Source organism: Pelobates fuscus, chromosome 2 (genome assembly GCF_036172605.1).
Source record: "Pelobates fuscus isolate aPelFus1 chromosome 2, aPelFus1.pri, whole genome shotgun sequence".
NCBI classification, from domain to species: domain Eukaryota; kingdom Metazoa; phylum Chordata; class Amphibia; order Anura; family Pelobatidae; genus Pelobates; species Pelobates fuscus.
In genome coordinates, this window is record NC_086318.1 from 119,856,245 (window position 1) to 119,881,149 (window position 24,905).

Sequence of the window (24,905 nt, forward strand, 5' to 3'; positions counted from 1 at the left end):
TTGGGGTTTCGGTTGCAGTATGCTTTCATCATGCTCTTATGAGATTGGAACCTTCCATGTAACAGGTGCCTTATTCAAGGGCCCTATTTAACCTTGCTCTGCAGAGTACCAGGAGGAGGCATTTCTCAAATAACTAGATCAGTCTCATAAGAGCTGGCATTAGGTTGTTAGAGTAGGTCCTGCCAAGAATGGGGTACATTGGCATTGTGGCATTTTTATGCAATGTATGATCATATACTGTAACTTAAACCCCACAATTTTTCCTAGGTTAGGTGTTCAGAATGTCAATGTACCCCATTTTCAGCAGGTCCTACTCTAGCAGCCTAATGCTTGCTCTTATGAGATTAATCCATTACTTGGGAAATCGTTCCTCCTGGGACTCTCTGCTGTGCAAGTTTAAATAGAGCCCTGGAATGAGGCATCTGTGACAATGACGGGTTCAACACCGAGGAGTTGCACTGGATCTTGCATGTTGTATGAATTGGCACCAGTAGCAACCTTATAATGTATGCATGTGCAGGGGAGTGCAGCTTTCTTATTTTTATATATACATATATCGGGGGTCCAGGCCACCCCCCTGGTTTTACACCCCTCCCTGTTAGAGGTGCCTTATTTCAGTGCCCTATTTATGTGTTAAGCAATATAAGAATGCTCACAAAAGAGTCTGTAATTTACATAAAACTTCCAGATGACATTTTAAAGATCTTTGTGAAAAACTGCTTTAATCTTCTGAGTGCCAATGCATAGATTTATCCATTAATGACACTCAAATAATTAAGTTGGGTTAGGTGTTGATTATTATTTAGTTAAGGTATTGTTAGATTTTTTTATAATGTTATATGTACATTGTGGTCAAATTATGAAAACAATATAAAAGGTTTTATGTTCCGCATTTATAATATTTAAAGTGCATCTACCATCCAATTATAGCACAGTAATACATTGTAAGTTGTAGCATTTTCCTTACAAGTATCTCTGCATACTGCACATCAGAAGAAAAGCTGAATTTTTACAAAACATGTATAATACATGGGCATATTTTTCAAGACAGAGTTGTTGCTAGGGAGGACTTTGGTGTCTTAAGCCCCTGATCCATTTTGGTCTAAAATGTGAAATTCCCTATTTAATTCAACCCCTAGTGTTTATGTGGCTGTCTTAGGCATGCATCATTTGAAATGTTCTCAAATATAAGTAAACCTTGATGCTGTGTTGCTGGTCCTTTCTATGGTATTTTTCCTAGCTTGTGTTTGCCTCTTTGTGTCTGTCAGGCTATCCACTTGCTAGAATGTCAGTTTTTTGTTTTTTTTCTAACTGTCTGTCCATCTCTTTGTGTTTTTTTTTACTAAGCAGAACATTGTAGTGAATTTTAGGTAAAACGTGTTAGATTTGGAAACATTTGGTCACAGCCTGCATTTTGCTATTGAGATATTAGATTACTTCAATATATTAGTTCATTAATAAACCCTAAAATGTCTGTTGCAATCACTAAAGGTAATAATGAGATGAGACATTAAAGGGACACTATAGTTACCAAAACAAAAAATCACGTTAGGGACACCTCCCTGCATGTGACTTCCTATGCCTTCCTAAACAATTCCTGTAAAGAGTTTTCTAATGTTTATACTTCCTTTATTACAAATTTTGTTTATTTAAAATCTCTTATCTCCTGCTCTGTTAATAGCTTTGTAGACCCTGCAGTATCCTCCTGTATGTAATCAAAGTTCAACTGACAGAGCAGGAGATAAAGACTTTTAAAGTTACATCTGATTAAAAAATTAAACCAGTGAATGGCAGTGAATTGATTCAGAGGCATAATCTGTATGCAAAAACTGCTTCATTTATCTAAATTTGTTTTGATGACTATATTGTCCGTATGGAGATACCAAACAGATTGAGAGTTAGTTAAATTGTTAAGTTTAGAGGGAACATGCTATAAAGAGAGTAGGGTTAAGGGTGAGTGGGTCAGTGGTAGCACAATTTTGGAATGGTTTGGTTTTGATGGGGGAAATCAGAGTGCAGGTATGAATTTGCAGAAAGAATAAACACCAAAGAACTTGAGAATCCAGAAAATATGTTTTTTTTTTTTTTTTAGGGAATGAGGGAGGAGCAATAGATAGAAGGGGGAGGGGGTGTATAGCATTTGGTGAGAGACTGAAACATTTCAGCAAATAAATTAAATAAATCTCCATGAAAATTATTAAAGGACCACTCTAGGCACCCAGACCACTTCAGCTTAATGAAGTGGTCTGGGTGCCAGGTCCAGCTAGGGTTAACCCATTTTTTTTAATAAACATAGCAGTTTCAGAGAAACTGCTATGTTTATAAATGGGTTAAGACTTCCCCCAAATCCTCTAGTGGCTGTCTCATTGACAGCCGCTAAAGGCGCTTGCGTGATTCTCACTGTGAAAATCCCAGTGAGAGCACGCAAGCGTCCATAGGAAAGCATTGTAAATGCTTTCCTATGCGACCGGCTGAATGCGCGCGCAGCTCTTGCCGCGCGTGCGCATTCATCCAACAGGGCGGAACGGAGGAGGATCGGAGGCAGAGAGCTCCCCGCCCAGGGCTGGAAAAAGGTAAGTTTTACCCCTTTTCCCCTTTCCAGAGCCGGGCGGGAGGGGGACCCTGAGGGTGGGGGCACCCTCAGGGCACTATAGTGCCAGGAAAACGAGTATGTTTTCCTGGCACTATAGTGGTCCTTTAATGTATATGCATACATAATATGAATGCTTTAGTAACATGCTATACAAAAATAACCACTCACAAGGTATATAATGCTAATCGTTGAAAAGGTGTAGCCCTGAATCAGTTACCGGCAGCACATGGACCCATATCAGTGTCAGACAGGCTGAACATTGTATGCAAGGTCGGCCTGATTTCTGATCTATATACAGCATGTGACTGAGTGCTTCTCCTGTGCACTGATAGTGTTAAATTGTGCTGGGTTGGAAGTGAAAGTCAAAGTGTAACCTGACCTCGACCTCACAGCTTCAGCTTGTTAATCACTCTGCTATTGGCATTTTGCAAGCTGCTGGATAGAAGCCAAGATCTGAAATCCTACTGACAGGTTATCAGTCTCTCTCACTAGGCCTCAATTTCCACTCGCAGTATGAGCAAATGTGAGTGGAAATTTTGAGCCATGATATAACTATTACACTTGTAGATTTGTTTTGGATCAAACTTCAATTCAGCCAAATTCAGGCTAAGTGAGCGATCAGCTAAAATTCAGATTTTCAAACTATGTGCCAGAATCTTTTCTAAACACTCATGCAACGTGTGCAAGCTTGAACATGCTGGTTTCAGTTCTTCATTTGCAGTGCCTTTCTAGGCAACAGGAAAATTAGGAATGGAAAGGAGAATATTTTGTTTTTTATTTTGGTGCTGGCAAATTAGCATCTTAGTTTTGGGATCTCTTGTCCAATCAAGAGGTAGCAAAAAAAGATAATTAATGTCTAGGGGCAGTGGGAGATAGCCTGGATCATTGATTAGGTTTACCTTGACTAGGTTTAGCTTGCTGCTATATCTATCGATATATTTATTGCAAGGGGTACTTGAAACAACTGTGTTGTCATTTCTTGAAGAAAGAAAATCCTATTTATATATATTTAAGTGTATTCAGTCCAGTGTGTGCTGCGCAAGTGTGTGAGCACTGTTTCTTAACGTTAAACATATTAGTTTTACAGTAGTAAACTCAACGAGCACCAACCAATTTTGCAACACACTTTATACAATATACAATCATTCATATACCTAATATATTGGAATAAAAAATAACAAGCCAACCATTATCAGTGTCACGCATTAATCCCAGAATTACATTTAGGAACGGTAGGTGTAGGGGTGTGGTGGAATCTCGGTAAAAATAAATTTAGTAGGCCGAGATTGCCACATGGTATGTGCACGTGCATATGCTGATGTATCGGTTGGTTGGTTGCACATGGCAACGTGTCATGCCTTAATTATGATATCCTCTTACTTCCTGGTTCCACAGAGCTTAGCCACACCTCTTTATGACACGGTCTCCCTATTTAATCTGACCGCACCAGCTGATCGACGCTGGATTATTGAACTACGTTCCGTACTCACGAACCGGCTGCAACATCGTTGTGAAAGCCCTCTATTACCGGACCGGACTGGAAGACTTCAAGTTCCCTTCACCTTTCCTCATCCACGACTAAAGCTGAACTCTCTCCATTCAGGATAAACCGCCTCTGAGGAGATCTCGGGAACCAGTGTTCTATGTGCCGGAAGCTAAGTAAAACCTCTGTGATAAGCGTTGCATCTCAAAGCTGTTATTTCCTGTCTCCAAGGTCCTTCGTTAAAACAAACCCGTTACAGCTAACTTCAACTCATACTTTGTCTCAGTTAGCTGCATCTGTCTTACTTCAGTTAAAGTCTATGGAACAGCTATTGTAACTTCTTATCACCTAATTAATTAATACTACTAAAGGACTCTTTCTGATTCAGTCACCGTTTACTACTTAAAGCTACAGTGCATATAATTGTGGACTTCAGTTATCGTTTACTACTTAAAGCTACAGTACCTGTAAATTGGAATTAAAGTCAATACCTATTACTTTTTATAATAAATATTCAAACTATAAGAAATCTGCAGTTGTGTTCCTTCATAACAAATGTTTAGACGTGACAGAATAATCCAGCCATTGTAATGGATCCAGCAGATTTCGATTCTACTATAACTACGCTGAATCAAAGAGTTGATACACTAGCCCAAGGTGTGCAAGACCTGCAAGTTACTAACGAAAGAATTTGCATACAATAACTCTTTTCATACCAGCAGTAAAATGACTCCATTTCTATCCAATTATGGATTTCATCCTTCCTCATTTCCTGCTCAGACAGTTTCTTCATCTAATCTCTCCGATTCGAATCAAATCTCTCATATGTCCTCTTTATTCAAGAAATTGCATGAGAATCTAGAATCGGCCTCCTCCAATCAAAAGAAGTTTTTTGATACAAAAAGACAACCTTCACCTTCTTATAAAATCGGTGATCTTGTCTGGCTTTCCTCAAAGAACATCTCTACAAATCGTCCATCAAAGAAGTTAAGTTCTCTTTTTCTTGGTCCTTTTCCAATACTATCGGTTATCAACCGTAATGTTGTTAAATTGAAACTTCCACCAACTTTAAAGCTACATCCTGTTTTTCATGTGTCCTTGTTGAAGCCTCATCATCCTGACCCTTTCCAAAGAAATGTCACTACTTCTCCTGATCCCATATTGGTCCAGGGTGAAGAAGAATACGAAATTCAAAGTATACTGGATTCAAGGATCCATCGTGGCTCCTTACAATACCTCATCAGATGGAAAGGATATGGAATTGATGAAGATACATGGGAAAACTCCTCTGTCGTTCATGCTGACAAATTAATTTCCAAATTTCACAAACGTTACCCTTCCAAGCCAAGTCAATAGCACCCAGAGGTTGCTCATTAAGGAGGGGATACTGTCATGCCTTAATTATGATATCCTCTTACTTCCTGGTTCCACGGAGCTTAGCCACACCTCTTTATGACACGGTCTCCCTATTTAATCTGACCGCACCAGCTGATCGACGCTGGATTATTGAACTACGTTCCGTACTCACGAACCGGCTGCAACATCGTTGTGAAAGCCCTCTATTACCGGACCGGACTGGAAGACTTCAAGTTCCCTTCACCTTTCCTCATCCACGACTAAAGCTGAACTCTCTCCATTCAGGATAAACCGCCTCTGAGGAGATCTCGGGAACCAGTGTTCTATGTGCCGGAAGCTAAGTAAAACCTCTGTGATAAGCGTTGCATCTCAAAGCTGTTATTTCCTGTCTCCAAGGTCCTTCGTTAAAACAAACCCGTTACAGCTAACTTCAACTCATACTTTGTCTCAGTTAGCTGCATCTGTCTTACTTCAGTTAAAGTCTATGGAACAGCTATTGTAACTTCTTATCACCTAATTAATTAATACTACTAAAGGACTCTTTCTGATTCAGTCACCGTTTACTACTTAAAGCTACAGTGCATATAATTGTGGACTTCAGTTATCGTTTACTACTTAAAGCTACAGTACCTGTAAATTGGAATTAAAGTCAATACCTATTACTTTTTATAATAAAAATTCAAACTATAAGAAATCTGCAGTTGTGTTCCTTCATAACAAATGTTTAGACGTGACACAACGATACAATCAGTAGTGTAAGGAGCAAGTGTAGGAATACAGGATATACGAGTATTCCCCTCCTCCATTGTGCTGGGCAAGCCATGTGGTCAAACAGGAATTTAGTCTCTATTCTGTTGATTGGGTAAGAGTACGTGTAGGTTGAACTGATTATAGGAGGTGCTATATGTCTATATAAGGTGCCTACACTGTACGATCAGGGCTCAGATTTTAGCTGTTTTTGGTGACATTAGTCCCTCTGAGTCCCGGTCGGTGAATCGAATAAAGATCTCTTCCTTCCTGAAGAAACCTGTGTCCATCTCTCTGTGCTTGGCTTCCGTCAGTTTCTCCGGTATCATTTGGTGCATTGGCCGGGAATCTCATCGTTCAACGGTAGCTGAGAGCAGAGGCGTGAGACGGTCTATCTTTGCCCACGCTCCCTACGGCTACACCCCTGAACTTTTACGTGGACCTCCCTTCGTCTCGGCGCCACTGGTCTGTTGTCCAGGAGATCATCGGCCTCTACGTAGTAAGTGCTGGGGTGCCCCCGTCAATGAGTGTGAACTCAGGTTCAGGAACGAGGAGGTAAGACGACTACTGTTTTAGACGGTGGACCCACTAGGGGTATTGGATACCGATAGTGCGGTAGGCCCATAAGGGGTTTGTATTGTGTATGGAATTGGCCCCCTCAGTAGAGGGAAGGAGCGAAGGCGCACCGCTCGTAATTACACGCCCTGTAGTCAGCCCGTTTAATCTTGGTTTGGAGTCAGGCTGGGTCCTGTGTAAATAGCCCAAGCCGGACACCGGTGTCTTGTCTAGACTAGCGTATCTAGGGTGTATATTTCGTTCGCTAGGTCGGAGGGACCGGGAGACTAAGCGGAGCCTGTGTATATTCTGTCCGCTAGATCTCAACCTATCTTGGCTAAGTGGGAAGGCGTGTAAATTTGGAACCCACTAGACTATTGATAGAGTAGATAGACTAAGAGGGTTCTGTGTAAATTCCGCCCTCTAGTTCGCTATATGTGGTGCTTGGGCAGCGATGGCTAACCAAAACGGATGTAAATTGTTTTAGGTAGTCCCTCGAGGTACTGGCCAATAGATTAGTTGGGAAACTGTAAATGTGTTAAAAATTATTGTAGTAGAGTGTATATCTTGCTAGATAGCGTGAGCTCTGCCGTCTAGCGAGAGTGTGAATAGTGTGTAACTGTAAAATAGCGCACGGTACCATAACCACTGACATGTACTATAACCACTGACATTGTGTAAAAATTACTAACAACTGTTGTCTTATGTTATATGTATAATACCATAACTGTTACTAACTGATCTGTGACTTTAAAACTGTATTATAACCACTTACTAACTGTACCATAACCACTGACTGTAAAGATGAGATTACAAGAATGTGATATAGTTGGTTAGTTAAAAGTTGATTTATAGTACGGATAATTGTAGAGACGATTTATAGTTACAGAGATAAGTATCTAATGTTTGGTAAATCTTTGTGAGTGAGATGTTGTGATATCACTGTATGTATGAGAATTCTCTGCGTGTTATCGTGTGTATGTTTGGCTTAGCAACTGTGCCACATGGTGCTGTTGCCAGGGAAACGTGTGTGACTGTTGGAAGTGTGTTTGGGGGATTGTGTTTCTTTGTATTAGACGCTCCGTTGCCAGTATGGGTGCGTCTGCCTCTAAGATTGTTGATCCCTTGTCGTGTATGATGAAAAACTTTATAAAGGAATATGCTGTTTGTGATTATGGTGTAACACTGTCCCCCAAAAGATTAAAATACTCTGTGTAGCAGAGGAAGGCCTGTTCTGGTAACCAGTGTTCCTGTGGATCCTTGATCCAGATTTAATACAGCAGGTTTACATTGTAATAAATAATATTCTGGGGCTACACAGTAGTTTCTGTACACAGATTGTTGAAACACTGCTAAATGGATCAAGCTGTGCTAAGAGGAACAATGGAGTCCATGATAGCCAGAACCTGTTTGTCCACTAAGGCCTTAATTTCACCTAGTTTGGACACCCCCCCCCCTTGCATCTGATTACCAATTCATCCTCCAGAGCCAGAGTAGCCATTCCCCCACTCTTCCTCCCATGCTAAAACTGGTATAGCTAGTATTTTCACCCCCCCTGCTCTATTGTCCCCGCCTACCCACATACCTATCTGTTCTTTTGTTTCAAACAACCCCCACTGATTCTTTGTAAATTTAAACTGACTTCCTTTTTGGTAGGAGTGTATTTTAGTATTGAATTTTATTAACAGTTAAATTGTGAGGAGAATTCTTAATAACAGTAACTGAGTCTATTGGATTAGATAATTCTCAGCAATGACATTGTACCATAATCATTGAACTAGCACTAAAACTATTGAACACAGTGTAAAATACAACTGGAAGAAATGATTTATCCTTTTTTAGTTATTGGATGGGCCCCTCCCAGCTTTGTTCAAAATATCTCCTTTACTAAAATACAAACTGAGATGTTTAATTTACCATAGAACTAAAGCTTTACTCAAGCCTAGATATTAGGGTGAACAGTGATTAAAATAAGCAATAATAAAATAAGCACATAATTAAAGTTTATCTGCTTCATTAGACTTTAAGGAGGCACTCTAGGGCCACCTACTGGCTATCTTCGGGAGGTACATTGATTTACATTGTTTAAAATATTAATGACGTATAATCATCTTTAACTCTATACTGACATACAATAGACAGAAGTAGGATTGATTACCCTATTTTAATATATTTATTGCTATAAGGTTTTATTATGTATAAATATATTAAAAGATAAGTTTTATTATTAGACCCATAAAGATTATTTTGATACAATTATTTACCCTTTGGTGACACCTACTGGTAGGTTTTTGTTTAACATTTTTTTATTTATTTATTTTCATCTGCCATATGCTGACTAGTAGAATTAGCTCACCCCCTTCCACCTACCTTACTACCCCTAGACCGGAACTTATTATAAAACAGTCCCGCCGAAGTCCCATATTAACCCGACAGATGACTGGTGCCCTCCAACCCCGACATTATCAAATGCCTCTCCGACTGACACCGGGCCTGACACATATTAACGGTGAGGGCCAGTTACAACATGCTGATCCCGTATTTGTCTATGATCCCTTTACCACTACTGATTTATTCAACTGGAAGACCCATAACTCCTCTTACACAGATAAACCTCAAGCCATGACAGATTTGATTACCTCTATAATCCAGACACATAATCCCACTTGGGCTGATTGCCAGCAATTACTTATGACATTGTTCAATAACGAGGAAAGAACTCGGATAAATCAGGCGGCAATTAAAGAGCTTGAAGAAGTGGCCCGTACTCAAAATCAGGCCAACCCGGCAGCATGGGCCGCAGCCCATTATCCAAACGCAGATCCGAATTGGAATGTTAATGGCGCAGATATGGCCCATTTAAGAGCTTACAGGGACGCCATTATTGCTGGCATGAAAGCCGGAGGGAAAAGGGCGATCAATATGTTAAAGACGGCTGAGGTATTGCAGAAATGTGATGAGTCGCCCAGTGCCTTTTATGATCGATTATTGGAGGCATACCGGTTGTATACCCCCTTTAATCCAGAGGCTCCTGAGAATTCCCGGATGGTTAACTCTGCCTTTGTCAGCCAGGCCTATGGAGATATAAAGAGAAAATTACAAAAGTTAGAAGGGTTTGTAGGGATGTCTATAACTCAACTAATGGAGATAGCAAATAAGGTTTATATGAATAGGGAGACAGAGACGAAAAAGGAAGAAGAACGAAAGATAAGAAGGAAAGCAGACATGTTAGCAGTAGCTATCGCGGGTGTAGATAGAAGGGAAAACGAAGTGTATAGGGGAACTGAGAAAAGCGAGAATAAGTGGAATAGGGAGCCTTTAAGTAGGAACCAATGTGCATACTGTAGGGAAGAAGGGCATTGGAGAAGTGAGTGTCCACAGAGGGAACAACATGAGAGAGAGTGAGATAGAACAAGGGTAGGATATAGTAATAATTATAGAGGCAGAGCGAGAGGAAGAGGAAGCCCTGGAGGAAATGGTGGGAATAATAGAGGAAGCGTTCATGGGGATAGGTATTACCCAGCAGCGCAGAGACCCCGAGAAAGAGAAGATAGAGACTTTGTGGGTTTGGCTGACACTGTCATGGAGGACTATTGATACCGACCGGGCTCCATCCCCCTTGGCCGAGCGGAGCCTATGGTCGATGTAGCAATAGGGGGGAAAAGGAGTTCTTTCATGATCGACACTGGTGCTGAACATTCTGTGGTGACTAACCTAGTCGCTCCTCCTTCAGGAAGAACTATCACTGTAATAGGAGCAACTGGGAGGAGTGCTGCTAAACCAGTTCTTAAAAGTCGACTCTGTACATTGGGAGGCCACGTAGTAAAACATCAGTTCCTCTACATGCCTGAATGTCCAGTCCAACTTCTAGGACGAGATTTGTTATCGAAGTTACAAGCACAGATAACATTTCTGCCTAACGGAACGATATCCTTGAAGTTTAATGGACCCTCAGGTATAATGACATTATCAATACCGAAGGAAGAAGAGTGGCGACTTTATACAGTGTTGACCAGCCAAAACCCTAAGAGTGATGAATCCTTGTTTAATATACCAGGAGTGTGGGCAGAGAGTAACCCACCAGGACTTGCTCGCAATATCCCACCTATACGGATTGAACTAAAACTTGGGGTTTATCCCCAAAAGGCAAAGAAGAACATACAGTCTTATTTGGATAAGTGCATAAGGTATGGTATCCTAAAATTCTGTACTTCCCCTGGAACACCCCATTGTTGCCTGTTCAAAAGCCTGGGACAGATGAGTATCGCCCTGTGCAGGACTTGAGAGCAGTCAATGCTGCGGTAGTAAGTATACATCCAGTTGTGCCCAATCCATATAACCTGCTTGCCTTAATTCCGGGCGGGGCTACTTACTTTACAGTTTTGGACCTTAAAGATGCCTTCTTTTGCCTACGAATTGCTACAGAAAGCCAGTGTATCTTTGCATTCCAATGGGAAAATGCTGTAACGGGCTTGAAACGCCAGATGACTTGGACAAGATTGCCCCAAGGGTTTAAAAATTCACCTACCCTATTTGGATCACCATTAAGCCAGGATTTGCACGATTTCAAGTCTATCCCAGGAGAATGTGTATTACTTCAATATGTGGATGATCGTTTGATAGCGGCTGTTACTAAAGAGATATGCCAACAAGCCACTTATGATTTGCTTCACATTTTATGGTGAGCAGGATACAAGCTATAGAGGAAGAAAGCGCAATTGTGCCAGCCAAGTGTTAAATATTTAGGATTCCATATATCCGAAGGCCAAAGAATGATGGGACCTGAAAGAAAAGAAGCAGTGTGTCGGATATCTATACCTAAGAATAGAAGACAAGTGCGAGAATTCCTGGAGCGGCAGGATTCTGCAGGATATGGATTCCTAATTATGCAATATTGGCGAAACCTCTATACGAAGCTGTGAAAGGAACAGAACATGACCCCTTTTTGTGGACCTCTGAACAACAGAAGGCATTTGAAGATGTTAAGAAAGCACTAATGAGTGCACCAGCCCTAGGTCTACCAGATCATACATGTCCTTTCTATCTGTACGTACATGAGCAAAGAAGAATGGGTCTGTTTCCCTTTGAAATTATGTATGGGCGTCCACCTCACATACTAAGTAATCTAAGGGGGGACTTAAATTAGTTAGGTGAAGGAATTACTCGGCAGCAGGTTGTAGAGTTGGGTAAAACTATGGAGGAGGTGCAGAAATGGGTGCAAGATAGGTTACCTGTGAACATATATCCACCTGTTCATTCCTATCAACCAGGAGATCAAGTGTGGATAAAATAATGGAATATTGTTCCATTAGGTCCAAAGTGGAGGGGTCCTTATGTTGTTCTTTTATCTACCCCAACAGCTGTAAAGGTGGCAGAGGTGACTCAGTGGATTCATCATTCTAGGGTTAAACCAGCATCAAACTCTTGGCAAGCTATCCCAGATCCTGAGAATCCCTGCAAGATCCGGTTGAAGCGTGCAACTCAGTCGGAGTGACGAGGAGATATTGGGACATCTAGAGTAATTATAGAGATCAGCAAGTAGGTGTTTTGACGGCCACAATAAAGCCTGACCACCTGCCTACGTTACATAGTCAGAGTGTCTTGAAGGGATCTCTGTGAAGGAAAGTGAGGATCAGAAGGACTCCATTCCCTGCAGCCCTCACAGCCCTGGAAGCTGAGGTGCCATCGCACGGTCGAAGAATTAGGAAGAAGATGTCAGGAGTGATGTGTTTAATAATGTATATATGTGTGTTTTTAATTATTCAGGAAAGTAGAGGTACCGACACACCAGGCTGCGAGGTTTGCATTAAGACTACGAAAACAGGCAATCACATTTCCCAGACCCTTATTTGGCATTCACAGTATGAGTGTAAAGGACATGTATCTAAATGTAGATACTTAGGCATAGATTATAGTGTATGCCATTTAGGAGCAGGAGAGCCTAAGTGTTTTAGTCCTGAGTATCAACCCAGTACAATTTGGTTGACTATTCGGAATGGAGACTCACAGGGGACCCTGATATATAAGACCATACTAGAAACCGTACATTCTCCAGGTGTTTTGCTATTTGATGCATGTAAGGCGATATCAGGTGGTAGAAAACCGTGGAATGTATGTGGCGATCTTAAATGGGAAAGAACGTATGGGTCTAATGATAAGTATATTTGCCCCAGTAATAAGTACAAATATATAGATCCAAAATGCCCAAATAAAGAATACAATTATTGTCCGTATTGGTCCTGTGTGGGGTGGGCAACCTGGGGACAGACAGTAGATAAGGATATGATCGTCACTAAGTTGCCTACCAAGCCATATTGTAAGTCTAGGGAGTGTAACCCAGTCCATATACTTATCAATGACCCAGAATGATTTATAGATAGGTTTGGGAACTTATTTGGGTTCCAGATATTTGGAACAGGTTTGGATCCTGGGACAATATTTTTATAGGAATAGTACTGTGGCGACCCAGACTCATCAGGTCTTTCATTCCTTCTATGAGGAGATGAGTGTGGAAAATAAGATCCCCCATAATGCAGAAAACTTATTTATAGATCTAGCCAAGAGCATTGCTGGTAGTCTTAATGTAACCAACTGCTATGTATGTGGAGGTACTAATATGGGAGACCAATGGCCATGGGAAGCAAAGGAGGTAATGTATTCCGGTTCTGAGACAGTTGAACAGTTAATATATTCTCTAACTGATTATCAAATGAGTGTTAGAGGTAAATCTGAGTGGCGAGTAAAGACCTCCATTGCATAGCGAGGAAAGGAATAATGTTTAATACATCTGTAGGAGAATTGACTTGTCTAGGGCAAAACGCTTATAATGATAGTACAAAAGATACAACTTGGTGGTCAGCTTCAAATGTCTCAGAACCACCTAATCCGTTTGCAATTTATACCAGTTTAAAGGAAGTGTGGTTTGACCTATCTGCTACATCTAGTTGGAAAACCCCACATCTGTAGGAGATTTGACTTGTCTAGGGCAAAAAGCTTATAATGATAGTACAAAAGATACAACTTGGTGGTCAGCTTCAAATGTCTCAGAACCACCTAATCCGTTTGCAATTTATACCAGTTTAAAGGAAGTGTGGTTTGACCTATCTGCTACATCTAGTTGGAAAGCCCCACATCTGTAGGAGATTTGACTTGTCTAGGGCAAAAAGCTTATAATGATAGTACAAAAGATACAACTTGGTGGTCAGCTTCAAATGTCTCAGAACCACCTAATCCGTTTGCAATTTATACCAGTTTAACCCCTTAAGGACACATGACATGTGTGACATGTCATGATTCCCTTTTATTCCAGAAGTTTGGTCCTTAAGGGGTTAAAGGAAGTGTGGTTTGACCTATCTGCTATATCTAGTTGGAAAGCCCCAGCAAATTTGTACTGGATCTGTGGTAAGAAAGCCTATTCAGAGTTACCACAGGACTGGGAAGGGACATGTGTATTAGGTATGCTCAAACCATCCTTCTTATTGTTGCCAATTGAAACAGGAGAGACACTGGGAGTTAAAGTGTATGATGTAAATCATAGAAAGAAAAGGGGACCCCTAGAGATAGGTACCTGGGAAGATAATGAATGGCCTCCCCAGCGTATTATAGATTATTATGGGCCAGCTACGTTGGCAGAGGATGGTACTTATGGATACAGAACCCCAATATACATGCTCAACCGTATCATAAGATTACAGGCAGTGGTTGAGATAATTACCAATGAAACATCACAAGCGCTTAATGTCCTAGCGAAGCATAACACTAGGATGAGGACAGCCGTCTACCAGACTAGATTAGCCTTGGATTACTTATTGGCAGTAGAGGGAGGTGTATGTGGGAAGTTTAATAATAAGCAATTGTTGTCTTCAAATAGATGATGAAGGGCAAACAATAGCTGAGCTTACTAGCCATATGGTTAAACTAGCACATGTGCCTACTCAAGTATGGAAAGGGTATAATCCGAGTAGTTGGTTTGGTAATTGGTACGAGCAGCTTGGAGGACTCAAGGCACTGGTAGGTGGAGTCATGCTAATCTTGATGCTGTGCCTCCTCCTGCCATGTTTGATTCCTTTGGTAGTTAGGTCTGTGCAGAGCATTATAGAGAATATAGCAGAGAGAAAGGCCGCTGCACAGATAATGGCTGTTTGCAGGTACGAGGCTCTAAATCAAGGAGAACATGTACAGGAAGAGGAATGCTGAGGGGTTCGTATCTCTAGAGAGTCGCAAAGTCTAGTGAGATTTATGGCAACTTGAGGTGTAAGCAAAACCCGATTAAGTGATGCATCTGGAATTATAAAAATATCAGAGGCATCAAAGGGGGGAATGTGGTGGAATCTCGGTAAAAATAAATGTAGTAGGCCGAGATTGCCACGTGGTATGTGCACGTGCATATGCTGATGTATTGGTCGGTTGGTTGCACGTGGCAACGATACAATCAGTAGTGTAAGGAGCAAGTGTAGGAATACAGGATATACGAGTATTCCCCTCCTCCATTGTGCTGGGCAAGCCATGTGGTCAAACAGGAATTTAGTCTCTATTCTGTTGATTGGGTAAGAGTACGTGTAGGTTGAACTGATTATAGGAGGAGCTATATGTCTATATAAGGTGCCTACACTGTACGATCAGGGCTCAGATTTTAGCTGTTTTTGGTGACATTAGTCCCTCTGAGTCCCGGTCGGTGAATCGAATAAAGATCTCTTCCTTCCTGAAGAAACCTGTGTCAATCTCTCTGTGCTTGGCTTCCGTCAGTTTCTCCGGTATCAGGGGAAGAGGTATTTTCCCCATATCTCCCATCAGCAGTGTCATACTTTGACTCTGAGAACTGCTGACAACCACCACCACCACCACTATTAGTAGTGAGGCAGATGAGCATTGTGGAAACTGGTGCATTGAGGGCTAAAAGGTAAGTAACACTTGCTATTCAAACCTTCACACAGCAAAGGAGGACACCAGGTAGCTTAAAACTATAGCGTTAGGAATGCATGCTTGTATTCTTAATGCTATAGTGTTAATTTAAGACCACTCTCATACTTTCTAAACTAGATGCCATGAGGGAGTAGTGCAAATGGTGAATGAAGATGGTAACTGGATGCTTGCAAGGTATTTGAAAGTTGGTTGTTTACTTACTTCTAGCATTCAGAACTGATTTTTAAGGTACAGTGCAGACCCCTAAATCACTTGAGATTGCTGAACTGCTTTACATGTGAAGTTTTGTTCAATTTACACAAAGTGCTGATTTAAAAATAAATTGGCATTTTTATAACTTAACCTTGTTACACCCTCTGGATATCAATCAGACAATTGGTCCTGTTACTTCATTGTTGTTTAGCTCAGTGGAGCTCAGCTCAAAAAGCAGTAAATGCTCAGAAGACTTTTCATTGAATTGCATTGGGATGTCTGTGATTGGACAGCCACCAAAAGTATGGGTGGGGTTAGAAGGGGAGGACTTGCAAGCTGTTTTCAGACATACTCAAATAAAAAAATGCATAATTAAATACATGCTTGTTTTCATTGGGGGTGGCAGGGCATTATTATTACTGATTTGTCATTTGAGGACCCTGACTACAATCAGCAGTTAATAATAAAGAAGAGACTATAGACTTTTCGAGTGCATTAAAGGGAAACTCCAGTGCCAGGAAAACAATCAATTTTCCTGGCACTGCAGGTCCCCTCTCCCTCCCACCCCCCAATCCCCAGTTGCTGAAGGGGTGAAAACCCCTTCAGTAACTTACCTGAGGCAGCGACGATGTCCCTCATCGCTGCTTCCTCCTCCGCTCCTCCTCTTCATTGCATCAGCCAGTGGCCGAGACTGATCTAGCCCACTGGCCGGGGAGACCTAAAGCGCATGCGCAGCAATGCCGTGCATGTGCATTGGCGCTCCTCATAGGAAACCATTGAAAATGCATTTCAATGCTTTCCTATGGGGAAATGAGCGTGAGGACGTCCAGCAACGCTCTAGCACAGGTTTTCTGTGCTGTGGACAAGGCAGTGCCCTCTAGTGGCTGTCTAGTAGACAGCCACTAGAGGTGGAGTTAACCCTGCAAGGTAATTATTAAAGTTCATAAAAAAACTGCAATAATTACACTTGCAGGGTTAAGAGTAGTGAGAGTTGGCACCCAGACCACTCCAATGGGCAGAAGTGGTCTGGGTGCCTGGAGTGTCCCTTTAAGTCAGAGAAGTACTAAAATTATGTACAAAACTGCATCACAAGAACTGTTGTTGTGGTATTCATTTCAAGTGATATGATGATTTCAAAATATTGGAAATATCTTGACATAATAGTGAAGATGTCTATCTAGCCTTCTAAATGGTGCATTTATAACCATTACTGGAATCATCAGTAGTCATATGAGATTTTCTATTTAATTTTATATTTTAGAGTGCTTTGTTTGATTTTCAGTGATAGATAGCTTTTAAAGCAGGTGAAGCATATCTTCTAAATAGTTTCTTTAAGAGCAGTACAATTGATTTATTGGGAATATATGACATTAGAAGCAAATATATGCACTTATAATAGCTAGCAGGGATTGTGATGACTCATGCACAGCAGGGAGGAACAAATGCACAAAGCTTCACAGTTTTTGTTTTACGTCTTTTTATTTGTATATTTTTCTTCTGACTTATTGAGATTTGCAAATGTGTGTTCAAACAAAGTGAAATTGTTCTCTGGCGCATAACATTTTTATGGTAATAAAGAACAGTGTTTTATGTTATCTCAACAGATCATTAGCTCTTAGGGTTAACTTTGTCATGTAAAATATAAGGAGAAGAAGTATTTAATAGACCTTCATATTTCTCTTATGCCGAGTGATTTATAATGGCTAAGCAGAGAATTATTTCAAAATGTGATGACATTTTGAAATGTAGATGGATTTCTTTCTTCACATGATTTTTATTCTAGCGTACTGTACTAATTAAACATTTTGAAAGTCAGGTGATATAGTAAAAAAAATTAAATTTATCTGTGGAAGTGCAGAATTTTTCAAGTCTTCAATAAAACTTTGTTCGATGCAACCTATGTTCCAAAATGCAAGGTGTCGTGTATAGAATATAAATTATGAAGTGAAAAATTATACAATTATAATTATACTTTAATTTGAAAACAGAACAGATTATAATTATTTATGATACGAATTTTAATGATTCCAGTGTTAATAACTAACAAATTGCAGCAAGTGATTTTATCTCTATTTAAATTGCTATGTTAATGCTGATAAAGTGTTAAACCTAACCTGACATTTTAGGATAACAAGAGAATATTTCAAAATATGATATAAATAGAGTAATGCAGTTACATAGTTATACAGGATGAAAAAAGACTTGCGTCTATTAAGTTCAGACTTTCTCACATCTACTGTTGATCCACAAGAAGGAAAAAATCCCAGCTCAAAGCACTTTCGATGTTTTTCTTTTTCAACCCCAGAATGGCAGTCAGATCTTTCCGTGGATCAAGAAGCTGTTAAAATATTAAAAAGTATACCCTGAATATTATATTTTTGTAAGAATTCATCAAGTTGCTGTTTAAGAATCTATGTGTTTATGTATATATGTAAGGCAGAATGCCTGGAGTTGTGGGAGGGGTTTGTTGCCGGCCTATATCTACTTCATCCTCCCAGCTTCCCCCTGATGTTTTGCCTTCATTTTTTTGGACACATTTCCAGTTTGACCATGCAAGGAATCACGTTGAAGTCTGGATACCCATGCCAAAAATGTATCTGACATGGTACCACTACGACTCAGGACTCTTCCAACCACAACCATAATCACCCTAGCTCTGATACACAATCGCCTTCGTTCGCCAAGGTCAAAACTTGTTCCCATGAGAAGCAGGTTATATTGCGTTGTTTATTAGGCCTATGTTCAGCCAAAACTGATATTAATGCATCATGTCTTTCGGCATCAATTGGCCAGATTAAGTGTTCGAATTCACCTCAGTGAATGGCTATTACGATTGCTTTATATTATGAATACTGTTCGGCCTATTCAGCACATCTCGTAAAACAGGTGTGGCCTATTTTGCATTCAGCCATTTTACTGTTAAAATGTATACAGTGAATATGGGCTTTCAGCTACAATCAGCATTAACTTCTGTTTAGGCCATTCGCCATTCGGACACCTCATAAGCTACTGTACATGGCCTCGTTTGGCCTATCTTATACTAATAACCTTCACAACATTAGGTCTTTTGAATTTTGTTCAGTAAAAAAGTATGTATACCATTATATAATGTGTATGCTATTATTAGACTGTGTATGCCATTATATATTGATATCAATTGATAAGCCCTATCTGGAGCCAGTATTTACTACACTATTGTGGCCCTGTTTGTATTTTTATTGCAGATTATTTATTTTTATATTTTGTCCATTATGTATTGTGTATGCTATTATATATTATGTATACCCTTATATATACTAATATTTATTGTGTTCACTATTACATATTGTGTGACTAAATGCACATAAACAAGGAGATTCATGTATGCCCCAATCTCTACCCCAGTTTTATTTAGCCACCAACTTGTGTCAATTTTGTTTCGTTGTCTCATTTCTCTCTGTTTGTCAAGTTAAGGGCAACATGCTGCCATTACATTAATTATTTTATGTGGGTAATTCGGCCTATTTGGACACATCAGTCATTCTAGTATGTAAAAGAGTCATGCTATAGGGCTGGATGTTTACTTTGCCGTAGGTTTTTCTATATTTATATTCTTGTACTAGAGGTACAGGGTCACATAAGCTAGATATAAAGTACTGAAGAACTGCACGGGCACAAGGAGCTCTGGAGAAACATCAGGCCCAATTAATAAATGGGAATTAACTCTATGTGAACTTTAATGTTTGAGATAGTTGATGGCATATTTAGCAAAATCATGTTTTTGGTAACATATCATTCTCTCCAAAATTGGTAGGCATTGGCTACCATGATGTATATGGAGTTAGTTTTAAGGGGTTTATAGGCCATGTTTATAACTGACATCCCCCACTCATCTGCTGGCATGATTTCATGGTTCATTTACCTTATTTGGTAAGGCTTTATTTAAAAAAAAAAACAACAAAAAAAAACCTCTTTATTCTGTATACTGTGATACTCTAAACTACTATAGTCTGCAAAATACTGCATACTGGGATATTCTATACTACTGTACTCTGCAACGTCATGCATTCTATAATACTCTGTATTACTATACTCTACAACATACTTCATACTGCAATACTTTACATTACTATACTCTGCAACAATCTGCGTACTGCAATACTCTATACTACTATATTCTGCAACATACTGCATGTTGCAATACTCTATACAACTATATGCTGCAACATACTGCAGTACTATACACTTTATACTATAGACTACACTGTGGCATCTGCTGTAATATACAGACACACCCTGCACTGTTAGTCTCTGTATACTGGGTTATTTATATGAACGACAAAAATTGCCAAGCAATTGCTTTGTTACAATACTTACCTTAAGATATTGGATATATTTTCCTAATAGTTAAGCTTAGATAGTCATAAGAGGAATTACATAGTTTATGTACACAGCATCCCACACTTGTCCAAGTATTAATACGTATTTAATTACAAGAGTTATATTAAAATGCATTGCGTTCTTCTTTCAACATCATCGGTGTATAATTATGTATATATATCTATATATATATACTATCTGCTGCCACTACATCTGACCTCATACAGGCTTTTTCTGCTGATAAGCTCTATGCCCACAACATAACATTTAGCACTATTCACTGATGTAAATGTTTTATTTACCTGACATGAATTCTCACAGTGTGTAATTGTGATATGTTTTCTTTTATATCCTTCCCTCGAGTATTATATTATAGGTGTTCATTCCTTTACTTTTTTGGCCTCTGTCAGTAAGCATTTGGCCCACGTTTTGGCCATCATACCTTTTTTTCACATGCTGAATTCAACCTTTTGTTGGCAATACTTTGGTATTTTTATTTTACATTTAACCATTACTGTAGTTTATTTAAATTCAGGTGTTTTCTGGTTTGGCTTTGGAGAATGAAGGTAGTTATTGCTATAATTTCTTCTGGCCTAGCACAAACTCTGTGTTGGTATACCACAAATATATATAATGGTTAACTGAGGGATCATATAAATACAGACAACAGATATTTAGATACGTCCATATCAAAGCCCTTTCACGAAAAGAGAGTTCAGAGATTGCTGAGACATATAGCTATGAGGTGACGTGGCTATTTCCTAGATGAGTCCTGGATTGAACCTCCTTGGTAGAATGAATTCGAATGATCACCATATTAGAAATAGACCAGGAAAGAAAGCAACTTTGTAAAGGTAGTCAAGGATATACATTTTCCATGGCCTTCAGAAGGGAATTACTGCAGTTAAAAAAAAAAAAACTTATATGTAAGCCCTTCTTTACAATATCACAACTTTCAGAATGAGGAAATTGGCACTGGACCTGATGGAAGAGGGAAGAACTATTTTGGGAGATCCCATGGAGGTACTAAAGAAGATAAGCAGAAGTGGAAACCATGGACTGGAGAAAAGTTTGACAACCCCAGTGGATGGTATTCATAGTTATTACTGTCCAAGGGATTACTATAGAAAAGTTAAACTCCTCATTTGTGCCATCTTATCAGACCTATGGTGGAGAACATGGATCAAAGCTGTCTCTGCTGAGATAATATGACAGCAGTGGCGTACATACCGGGGTCGCAGGGGTCGCGGCTGCGACCGGGCCCGGCCCACCAGGGGGCCCGGCCGCCCTGCGACCCAGGTATGTACCCACAGGGCCAGCCTCTTCTCCTGGGGGGCCCAGGAGCCGGCCACCTCCGGGCCCCCCGAGGCTGGCCCTGCTTACACCCGGCGGGCAGTCAGGCTGGCGGGCGCGCGAGGGAGCACTCTCCCCTGAGTGCTCCCTCTTCAGCTCCCTCGCGCACCGCACTGAAACCGGAGCCGGAAGATGACGTCATCTTCCGGCTCCGGCATCAGTACGCGGCGCGCGAGGGAGCTGAAGAGGGAGCACTCAGGGGAGAGTGCTCCCTCGCGCGCCCGCCAGCCTGACTGCCCGCCAGGTGACACCACTGGACCCCAGGGAATCCCCTCAGCTCTCCCACAGGTAAGGAGGCTGGGGGGATTAAATAGAAGAAAAAAAACGTGTGTGTGTGAGAGTGTATGTTAGTGAGTGTGTGTTAGTGTGAGTGTGTGTTAGTGTGAGTGTGAGTGTGTGTTAGTGTGAGTGTATGTTAGTGTGAGTGTGTTAGTGTGAGTGTGTGTTAGTGTGTGAGTGTATGTTAGTGTGTGAGTGTATGTTAGTGTGTGTGTGTGTGTGTGTGAGAGTGTATGTTAGTGAGTGTGTGTTAGTGTGTGTGTGAGTGTATGTTAGTGAGTGTGTGTTAGTGTGTGAGTGTATGTTAGTGAGTGTGTGTGTGTGAGTGTGTTAGAGTGTGTGTGTGTAAGTGTTAGAGTGTTTGTCTTAGTGTTAGAGTGTGTGTGTGTTAGTATTAGAGTGTGTGTTGGAGTGTGCGTGTTAGTGTTAGAGTGTGTGTCTGTTAGTGAGTGTGTATGTATGTTTGTCACTGAGTGTGTGTCTGTCAGTTAATGTGTGCGTGTGTGTCTTAAGCACTTACCTTTCTCCAGCGCCGGACTCCCTTGGCGCTGGGGATCTCTCCGCCCCGATCCGCCTCTCAGCTCCGAATGCGCATGCGTGGCAAGAGCCACGCGTGCATTGAAACCGCCCATAGGAAAGCATTACTCAATGCTTTCCTATGGACGTTCAGCGTCTTCTCACTGTGATTTTCACAGTGAGAAACGCAGAAAATCCTCTAGCGGCTGTCAATGAGACAGCCTCTAGAGGCTGGATTAACCCTCAGTGAAACATAGCAGTTTCTCTGAAACTGCTATGTTTTCAGCTGCAGGGTTAAAACTAGAGAGACCTGGCACCCAGACCACTTCATTGAGCTGATGTGATCTGGGTGTCTGTAGTGGTCCTTTAAGTGTATGTGTTTATGCATGCACTGGCGTACATAACGTGGTCGCAGGGGTCGCAGCCCTGCGACCAGGTGCCCGCCGCCATGTGTTGCGGCCCCAGCCCGCGCAGAGTAAGCGCGCGCGCGGGGGGGGCCCACGGATCAGTTTTCGCACCGGGGCCCCATGGGTTGTGTGTACGCCACTGTATGACAGTCAACATCCTTTACTTACTTGATAAGTCTTACTGCACTTTCTGAATAGAGCTGTACCGTGCCTTGGACCATGTCCAACCGTGTTCCCAGCTATACCGTCAACTAGGAGGGAGCAAGATAACTTCATCAGACATTCCTCTTTCACCATGAAGATGTAAAAATAAAAGTATCCTTCCACTGCAATCTGAGAAACATCTGGTGATGTGGGGCAATGGATACATGGGAATACGCATCCTGCAAATCTATAGACATCATCCAATGTACTCGGAATACTACCTTTATGATGAAGACTGTTCAAGAATCCTGTAAACTAGAATGGATTTCAATACAACAGTTAGAAACAGAATGTTTGTGTTCTAGCTCCTTTAAAAATTTCTCACAATAGCTCCCTCTAATGGAAGGGAAGCCATGAAATTAACAAAGCATCTCTTTAACCTTTTCTCTTCCTCTGGTAGAATAATGACCACTTCTTAAGGTTGAGATCTACAATACTCTCTTCCAGGTCGGAAATACCTAAGGCTGGGAAGGAATTTAATGAGAGTCCTTGGATAGAAAGGGTCTCCTTTACCTTAGGTCTTGAAGTAGACAAGCTTTCCTGCCCTCTGCCATTCTCTCGATACATTCATTTAGGAGGGTACATTTGCAGACAAGGTACCAAGCCAAAGAGCCTGACTACAGGGAGTGCAGAATTATTAGGCAAATGAGTATTTTGACCACATCATCCTCTTTATGCATGTTGTCTTACTCCAAGCTGTATAGGCTCGAAAGCCACCAATTAAGCATATTATGTGATGTGCATCTCTGTAATGAGAAGGGGTGTGGTCTAATGACATCAACACCCTATATCAGGTGTGCATAATTATTAGGCAACTTCCTTTCCTTTGGCAAAATGGGTCAAAAGAAGGACTTGACAGGCTCAGAAAAGTCAAAAATAGTGAGATATCTTGCAGAGGGATGCAGCACTCTTAAAATTGCAAAGCTTCTGAAGCGTGATCATCGAACAATCAAGCGTTTCATTCAAAATAGTCAACAGGGTCGCAAGAAGCGTGTGGAGAAACCAAGGCGCAAAATAACTGGCCATGAACTGAGAAAAGTCAAGCGTGCAGCTGCCAAGATGCCACTTGCCACCAGTTTGGCCATATTTCAGAGCTGCAACATCACTGGAGTGCCCAAAAGCACAAGGTGTGCAATACTCAGAGACATGGCCAAGGTAAGAAAGGCTGAAAGACGACCACCACTGAACAAGACACACAAGCTGAAACGTCAAGACTGGGCCAAGAAATATCTCAAGACTGATTTTTCTAAGGTTTTATGGACTGATGAAATGAGAGTGAGTCTTGATGGGCCAGATGGATGGATTGGTAAAGGGCAGAGAGCTCCAGTCTGACTCAGACGCCAGCAAGGTGGAGGTGGAGTACTGGTTTGGGCTGGTATCATCAAAGATGAGCTTGTGGGGCCTTTTCGGGTTGAGGATGGAGTCAAGCTCAACTCCCAGTCCTACTGCCAGTTTCTGGAAGACACCTTCTTCAAGCAGTGGTACAGGAAGAAGTCTGCATCCTTCAAGAAAAACATGATTTTCATGCAGGACAATGCTCCATCACACGCGTCCAAGTACTCCACAGCGTGGCTGGCAAGAAAGGGTATAAAAGAAGAAAATCTAATGACATGGCCTCCTTGTTCACCTGATCTGAACCCCATTGAGAACCTGTGGTCCATCATCAAATGTGAGATTTACAAGGAGGGAAAACAGTACACCTCTCTGAACAGTGTCTGGGAGGATGTGGTTGCTGCTGCACGCAATGTTGATGGTGAACAGATCAAAACACTGACAGAATCCATGGATGGCAGGCTTTTGAGTGTCCTTGCAATGAAAGGTGGCTATATTGGTCACTGATTTGTTTTTGTTATGTTTTTGAATGTCAGAAATGTATATTTGTGAATGTTGAGATGTTATATTGGTTTCACTGGTAAAAATAAATAATTGAAATGGGTAT